This window comes from Poromitra crassiceps (assembly GCF_964638095.1).
Source record: "Poromitra crassiceps genome assembly, chromosome: 2".
In the NCBI taxonomy this organism is placed as follows: Eukaryota; Metazoa; Chordata; class Actinopteri; order Beryciformes; family Melamphaidae; genus Poromitra; species Poromitra crassiceps.
The window spans coordinates 38,984,630-38,993,449 of NC_139624.1; the positions used below are offsets into that span (position 1 = coordinate 38,984,630).

An 8,820-nucleotide genomic window follows, 5' to 3' on the forward strand; every position below is an offset into this window, starting at 1 on the left:
TCGACTCTGCACGGATTTTTGGTTTTGTGGACTCATTCTCTGGTCTTCAACAAATCTGTGGACAAACTGGACTTTGCACTAATGGACTCTATGGACTGATATGCATATGAGCACTTTTTTGATATGGCAGTTGTCTTGTTGTTGTTGTTTGTTTGTTTTTTTGTTCACCTTGTCTTGTCTTCTGTCTGATTTTGTTGTGTTAAACTCAAAAATGCTATAAATAAAAAACTGAAGCCAGGTATCCCAGCATGCTTTGCAAGGTGGTGAGCGACAGAGGGCAAGCCAGGGAAGGAGGGGCCATTTTGAAGCATTTTTGACCAATTGAAGACGGAAATACAGCAAGGCAGCCAACCACACTGTATCAGCGGGGCAGGGCTGACTGGGCGATAGCGAGTATATCGCCCACATCACTTGGCGGTGTGTAGTGGCCGTCACACTCCTGGATCTAGAGCGACGAGGTGGAGTATCTGAATGAGAGAGATGCTGCTGCAGGCAGATAACAGCGAGCTGACCGTCCTTACTGCCGGCAGACATGAATTCCCGTTGACCTTCCAGCTGCTGGAGGAGACGCTGGTTACGTCCTTCAAGGGCAAACACACCAGCATCTGCTACTGGGTGATGGTGAAGACGCACCAGCCGTGGGCCAGTGCAAGGATTAAGAAGGAGTTCATGGTCATCGAGCCCATCGACATCAACACACCGGCCTTAGTGGTGCCGCAGATCGGAACAGAGTTTAGGAAGACCCCGGTCTGGTACCACAACTTCTGACGGGTTTCTGTCACTGCCAAGATCAAACAGCAGTCGAGGTGATTCCTGTCTTTGTCAAGTTGACAACTCCACCTCACGCTCAGTGGTCCCCAAAGCCTACATTACATCACGCAGAACTTCATTGCCCGCTGCACCATGGAACAGAAGCACTTGGTGGTGGCCATGCTCAGCGGCGACATGGTGAGCACTCGGCGGCAGGAGACTTGACACGGCAACGCCATCAAGATTATTTGTGGGCCCCTCCATCCTGCAGTGCCACATCATCAAAGTGAAGTACATGCTCATGGTTTGTGTTGATGTTACCGGGACGTCCAAGCTGTGTGTGGAGCTGCCGCTGGTCATGACCTCTTCGGCAACCGTACGTCCAGTGTCAGCCTGGAGTAACTGCGCATGGCGATCCCCCGAGCAGCCAAAGCCTCCTCCCCGCCCCATCCCAATACTTGTCAGCGTCGAAGCCAGAGGTTTAGTACATATTGGCACTGATTGTGGTGTGGCTGCTGTTTTCTTAGCTTCAAAGCGTCCTGGGGGGCTCTGGAAAGCTGCTTGGCAGTTTGTATCGAGTTCGTCCCGATACTGGAAACAGTCCCTTCCTCCTCATTTACTTCCCCCATGCACAAGCCTAAAAGAAGTCTTTGACATGTAATATATCAGACGTCAGCCACTTGTTTCCTTTAACTAGACACAGAGTCTAATAACGGCGTGGTGTTATTGGACTTGGTGCCATGGGCTTGGTCGATGCTCAATGTTGTTGCTGCAGGTTCAGGCTTTATTGTATTGTATTGACTGGGCTATAAGCAAGAGTCAGCAAGGAAGGATTTATGATATCTCACCGATGATCATCTGCGATTGTATGACATCATTGATGATGTCACAATGGCTAGGTGCACCAGCAGAGAAGGATTTACTGTATGACATCACTGATGATCTCACAATGGCTCTGTGCATAAGTCATTTGTGACATTGATGATATCAAAGACCCCAACTCTGGAATTTGTGTAATATTCTGTGAGCAGCAATGTGCCCAAGGCATCCAGTCTGCCAGAAAGCCATTAGAAGAACAAGATATCAAAGACAGTCGCATCTGTGTTTGCAGAACATCATCTCCATAGGAGGACAGTGCCATGGAGAACATCATTACAGAGAAGGCTGAGGAGAGCCACCGGCGGGACAGCGTGGACCTGCTCATCTTCATCATGCTCCTCACCCTCACCATTTTGACCATTTGGTTGTTCAAACACCGGCGACCTAGGTTTTTACACGAAACTGGACTGGCGATTATTTATGGCATACTGGTTGGTGTGGTGTTGCGTTACGGCATCCAGGTTCCTCGGGACATCAGCAATGTCACACTGAGCTGCCACGTCAATGCCAGGCCCCCCACCCTACTGGTGAACGTCAGCGGCAAAATGTACGAGTACACTTTGAAAGGAGAGATCAGCGGCAACGAGGTGGACGACTTGCAAGACAATGAGATGCTGCGCAAGGTGACATTTGACCCAGAAGTGTTCTTCAACATCCTCCTACCCCCTATCATCTTCCATGCCGGCTACAGCTTGAAAAGGACACATTTCTTCCGAAACATGGGATCCATTCTGGCTTATGCCTTTCTGGGGACGGTCATTTCTTGTTTAGTCATTGGGTTGCTGATGTTCGGCTGTGTGATGCTAATGAAGCAGGTGGGACAGCTGGATGGAGACTTTTTCTTCAGTGATTGCCTGTTCTTTGGGGCAATCATCTCTGCCACAGACCCTGTGACGGTGTTGGCCATCTTCAATCAGCTGCAGGTGGGTGGAGATCTGTATGCTCTGCTGTTTGGGGAGAGCATGCTCAACGACGCAGTGGCTGTGGTTCTGTCCTCATCCATCGTATCCTACCAGCCGCAGGGGGACATCAGTCACACCTTCGAGGTTATGGCCATACTCAAATCCTTTGGGATGTTCCTGGGAGTCTTCTGCAGCTCCTTTGCTCTGGGCGTGGCCACCGGAGTCATCAACGCTCTCGTGACCAAGTTCACCAAGCTGGGGGATTTCCAGCTGTTGGAGACTGCTCTGTTCTTCCTCGTGTCATGGAGCACATTCCTATTGGCTGAGGCCTGTGGCTTTACAGGTGTGGTGGCAGTACTGTTCTGTGGAATCACCCAGGCCCATTACACCTTCAATAACCTGTCTCCTGAATCACAGGACAGGACCAAACAGCTGTTTGAGCTGCTGAACTTCCTGGCGGAGAACGTCATCTTCTCCTACATGGGTCTGACCCTGTTCACCTTCCAGAACCACGTCTTCAACCCCATGTTCATCGTCGGGGCTTTCCTGGCAGTGTTCCTGGGGAGAGCCGCCAACATCTACCCCCTCTCCTTCCTTCTCAATCTGGGCCGACGCAACAAGATTAGATCCAGCTTCCAGCACATGATGATGTTTGCAGGCCTGCGTGGGGCGATGACTTTCGCCCTGTCCATCCGGGACACTGCCACATACGCCCGGCAGATGGTGTTTTCCACCACGCTGCTTGTGGTCTTCTTCACTGTCTTGATTTGTGGTGGGGGAACCACACAGATGCTGTCATGCCTGCACATAAGAGTGGGAGTGGCCTCTGACCAAGATAACTCTATGAGTATTGCTGAAGGCTCAGAGAGGAGGAGCACCAAACAAGAAAGTGTTTGGCTTTTCAGAATCTGGTACAACTTTGACCACAACTACTTGAAGCCCATCCTGACTCACAGCGGCCCCTCCCTCATAGCCACGCTGCCCGCCTGCTGCGGCCCACTGGCCCACTGCCTCACCTCCCCTCAGGCCTATGAGAATGAGAGGCTGCTTAATGATGACATCTCTGACCTCAGCTTGACGGACGGCGATATCAGCCTGACCTACAGTGACATCACGGTCGGCACAGACACAGTGCACACCACCTCCGAGGTACTGGACCGTGAGCTGATGTATGGAGACCACGAGGTGATGATGAGGGGCACGCGCCTCATGATGCTGCCAGGCGAATGGTAGTTTTTCTCATTAATTGAATCTAAAATGTCCATATACTGTATTCATTTGATATTGCAAAATACTACCATGTTTTTGGTAAGCACATGATTGATTTTGTGAGTATACCTTAGGCAAATAAGAGCAATGTTGATCTCTATTATTTGATTTTATATCCATTATATATAGGCCACATTTGTGATACAGTATTGGAAATAGTAATTAGAGTCTGCACACTAGATGCTGCTCCCACCATTTATTGGTATTATCACAAGAAGTGTGATGTTTCGGGCAAAGCCCTTCCTCAGACATGAAACAAGTACAGAGACGCATCTTCACATACCTTTCCCAGGTGTCATATGTCATCAATTTATCCAGTAAACCACTATCTGACACCTGCTTGACTGTTTTAAGCAAACCTCATTTGTTGTTGTTTTTTGTTCACCTAAAAAGAATAAGAAATCTGTATGGTTTTCAACTTCTACCACCAGGTGTCAGGCACAAGCATGGGGCCTAAAATGCCTCCCAGTTTCATCTCTTTATACTGTGGATTATTTTATCATGAAATCATCTACAAAGATCATCACAACCAGCACCTACCTTCCATTTCCAACTGGAGGAGCTACATTGATGACATTTTCTTTGTCTGAAAAGGATCTTGTGATAGTTTTAAACGAGGAGATCCACAACTTTCTTTTAAAGCGATAGTTCAGATTTGTTTTTAATGTGGGGTTGTATGATGTACTTGCATACAGCCAGTGTACTACATGCAGTTACCCTGCTAGCCGGGCGCTTCTCGCTCATACTGAGCATTAGCGCCCGGGGACCCACGTAGCATTTCCAATCAGACAATCGCGCCGCTCTCGCGTCTAGGTCTTAAAACGAATCCTTACCTGAGCCAGAAACTTGAAGTGAAGACGCTATCCGATGCATAACATCCTCTTCTTCTAAATAGCAGATGTTGCCGCTTCCAACTTGTTGCATAAAATCCACTTTTTTGTCTTTTATCTCAAAAAGTCCTTGATGCAATACCATTCAGGAAGTGTGGGGGCAGTAGTGTAAACACAGTGTGTCGCTGTCCGTACTGCCCCCACACTTCCTGAATGGTATTGCCCCCCAAAAATCCTGAGGTTGCCAGTGTCAGCATTTTTCAAAGCCTTGGCTTAATTATAAAATTGTAAATTAAAAACCTTTTTATGTAAATGCATACCTGCCAAGGCTTTGAAAAATGCTACTTTATCTCTAAAGAGGAGACTCACGGGTACCCACAGAACCCATTCTCATTCAGATGTCTCGAGTTGAGAGGTCAAGGGACCCCTTTGAAAATGGCGATGCCAGTTTAGCCTAAATTTGGAGTGTTATTTAGCCCCCTTGCCAACTATCTAGCATGACACAGTGGATGCCCTAGGTCTTCTAGTTTCATATGATTCCAGGCTCTTCATGCTAGCTTTAAAAATGACTGAAAGACAATGATGTCAGTCAGCCACGTATGCCCGGCGCCCTCAGGATTTTGCAGTGGCACTCAGATTTCAGGGTGTGGCCAGTCATGCCCCATGTAATTAAGGTATATTAGTAATTGTTAGTTAAGGTATTTAGTAGTTGTTAGTTAAGTATTTTGTGTGAGCTAATCTAAAGTGAGGACTATCTATGCCTTACAAAGCATTTATAAATGAGAATAAATACAATTGTTAAATTAATTATAAATTAGCTTATTAATCAGGAATACATTTTTTATAACTGTGTTTATGAATGACTTACAAATGCTAATGAACAATGCTTTATAAATGATGAATTAAGTATTTACTAATACTTAACTAATGCTTAATAGTGTATAGTTATTATAAAGTGTTACCTTTCTTTCTTTCTTTCTTTCTACTTATTTTCATCAATCGAGTGCATTTTTGAGGGGTAAAGGTGCTCAGAAAGTTACGAAACTTAGCACATGCTTCAGAAGAAGCGAAAATTGCGATCTGATCAGGCGGTAAGCTTGGGCTTTCACAGAAGAAGCTGCGCAAGTGATACTGAAAGTTCCTCGAATGGCCACTTGAAGCTGGCTCCAAAAGCGAGTCAATCCCATAGACCCCATGTTAAAATGCCTATCTTTACAACTGGATTAAACATGTTTGCCAGGCCGTCATTGTAAATAAGAATTTATTCTTAATTGATTTGCCTGGTTAAATAAAGGTTAAATATATTTACAGCCTGATTCAAAACATGGTTTTGGTCTATAATAAGCTAATTTCACCTTTCATAACAATTGCATGGGAGGTCAATATTTATATAACTCACGTTTAGAGTAAATAGAAAAGACTATATTTTTGGCGTGATTGACAGGTCGCCTGTGAAGTGATTGTTCAGCTTGCCGATCACAGACCAATAGCAGGCGGAGCTGTGGCTCTGGCAACCCCCTGGTCTTGTGCCGTCTTGTGTGAGCTGCGCAAGAACCCCAAGATGGTGACGGCCACACTAGGCTTCAACACTAAAAACCAATGGGTGACATCACAGTGACTCTGTCCATAATTTTTAGATGGTCTCGGATCTGATTTCGGCAGGCATGGGTGTGGCAAAATGGCTCGATAGCGCCGCATAGAAATTTTAAACAGAGTAGCCCTCATTTGACGTACAGGTACGACATTCGTGATAAAAAAAAGTATATTGGTGCATGACCTAAACCCAACAGGAAGTCAGCCATTTTGAATTGATTATGCAATATTTTGGTGGGTTTTGCCATTTACAGGGGTTGTACTTTAACAAACTCCTCCTAGGCGGTTAATCTGCCTCAAACTTTGGCAGCATATAAAAGACCTTAATGATGAAAAGTTATCAAAAGCTTGAGTTATCGTTGAACGGCATGACTGCAGTGACACGGCGAATTGTGGCTCGACACCAAACAGGAAGTTGTAACTTGAATGTACATAGTCCGATCTGCCCATTTCTTATGTTTGATAAGTGTACAGGCCTGATCACATCGTATCAATATTTGGCTGTAGTCATATACAGTATAGGCCACCTACTGGCAACACATAAAGTGGTTTATATCGACAACCGACCGTCCGATTGGCTTCACAATTGACGAGTGTGTTCCTGGGAACCTGCGGAAGTGCAGTGTAAAACTTGGTGCAATTTGTACCTGTGGATAATCATAGCGTCCCCTACTGGCAACACAGAAAGTGATTTGTATCTCGCCTCTGCATGGTTAAATCTACCACAAACTTCACATGTTTGATGGAATCACCCTGAAGACATCTTTGTGCCAATATTCAGTTATAATTCAGTTATAGCGCCACCTAATGGCAACATGAAATCAGCCTTATGTGACAAACATCATCTGATTTACATGAGATTTACATGCTCTACACATAATATACAGTAACATGACATATAATTATTGGGTCTTCTTTAGCACAGCATAGTGGACACAGGAAGTGACATGTAACTACTTCCTGCGGTGTCCAAAACGCATAAAAATTCAGAGCCGTCTCGCCTGGTCGGATGTCTGGCTACGAGGCCGCGGCTGCAGCACAACCCGACGTGCACGAAGGTGCGAGGGCCGGTTTAACACTGCTTGCAGCGTTAATTGATCGTTGAAGTTTAATTTCTGGTTCTACCATTTTATTTGTTACCTTCCTGAACTCTACTAGTGTGCTGGCTGATATCTCCCTACAAAGTAAACTGATATTTCCAGATTCACCTCCACTCCAGTCTTTACTCTATCCCTGTAACCCAACGCGTCTGGCACTTAAAGTCGAGCTGAACCCAAAAATGACTTTTCTTTTCTTTTAGTTCAAATACCTGGGTATGCAGTGCACCTATTTAATAATGTATGCAAACAAAATCACAACAATCTAATTTCTTTAGTTTTTCACACTTTTTCACATCAAAAGTTCATTTTTCAAGATTTCATTCATAACAGTAATGAACAGTTTGCTGACGTCACCTAGTACTATCAAATTTCTACCCCATTTCAACCAATCATATCACGACATGCAGCTGTCAATCAAATCTTCATTTCAGGATAATTTTCTCTTCCAAATGAAGTCGAAAATGGTGCCTAGTGCCTGTCATCTGGCAGAATTCCTATCCCATACTAACTTGGCCAATTGTTAGAAACATGAACAAAAAACAAAAACTATAATCTCTAAGAATGCAAAGAAATGTAACTGGCTCGTTAAAACGCGCATTCCAGGGATATTGTATCATTACAGCAGCGATAATGGCGCGCGCATCCGAGAGCTTGGTTGTCAGGGGTCGCACTTCGGAGATTCCAGGCCGACGTGCTGCACTCTCCGCTCGGCAACACGAAGGCAGCTGGCTGCCTGCGGGTCGCTGAGCTCCACTCCTCCCGTCAAAAGGCTCTTCCCGAGGGGAGTGCCACAACACACTGAATCCCACTCGATTTGGAGGCGGAACACGCCAAGATTGGCCAAAGCCCAATCCAGTCCCCAGAATTGTCAAATAAAATCATCGACATGATACTATGACCCGCCTCTCAACCTGTCATCTTAGACAAACTATGTTTTCAGTCTGAAACGGACTCATTATGCACGTGACGAACAGGTTCAGTTCGACTTTAAGTCCGTATGAGGAGAAGCCTTTGCCACATCTCAAAGCTGTGAATTGCACAGGAAAGGTTCACCCATTCAAAGACCTATCTTCTGATGCAGATGTATTATGTTTTGCTACTAAACAGGCATCAACAACACAACACAAACAGGATCATTTCCTCCTAAACAGGTCAGGGAGACATTGGAAATAGACAACACCAGACAAGAAAAACAACCCCTCTATTGGCTTTGCCTGTGGTTACCAATTTCATTTACTCCATTACGAGTGGAAGTGCAGCAAAAGTGCATCCAGCGACCCACGTCTCCATTTGATGACACGGATGGGGTGCTGCCCTGTTTCCCTGGGCTATGTGTGACACACAAATTGCAGGCCGCAGTTGTGATTTCACTGGGCATCTCTTGCTTCAATCTGAAGGTCAATCCGAGATTAGTTAGGTCAATTAACGGATTAGCAGAAGACATTTCACTCATATTAGTCAGCGTATACTGTACCCACCCACAGCCACAGGACACTG

At 45.6% G+C, this 8,820-nt stretch overlaps 1 pseudogene across 1 annotated transcript; it reads left to right on the forward strand.

Annotated features, from left to right (window-relative positions):
* Positions 1 to 471: 471 nt before the first annotated feature.
* On the forward strand, positions 472 to 3,764 carry LOC310799523 (sodium/hydrogen exchanger 6-like; annotated as a pseudogene). The gene is made up of 4 exons: positions 472 to 752; positions 852 to 948; positions 1,022 to 1,126; positions 1,782 to 3,764. The product of its transcript is annotated as a sodium/hydrogen exchanger 6-like (transcript).
* Positions 3,765 to 8,820: the final 5,056 nt, after the last annotated feature.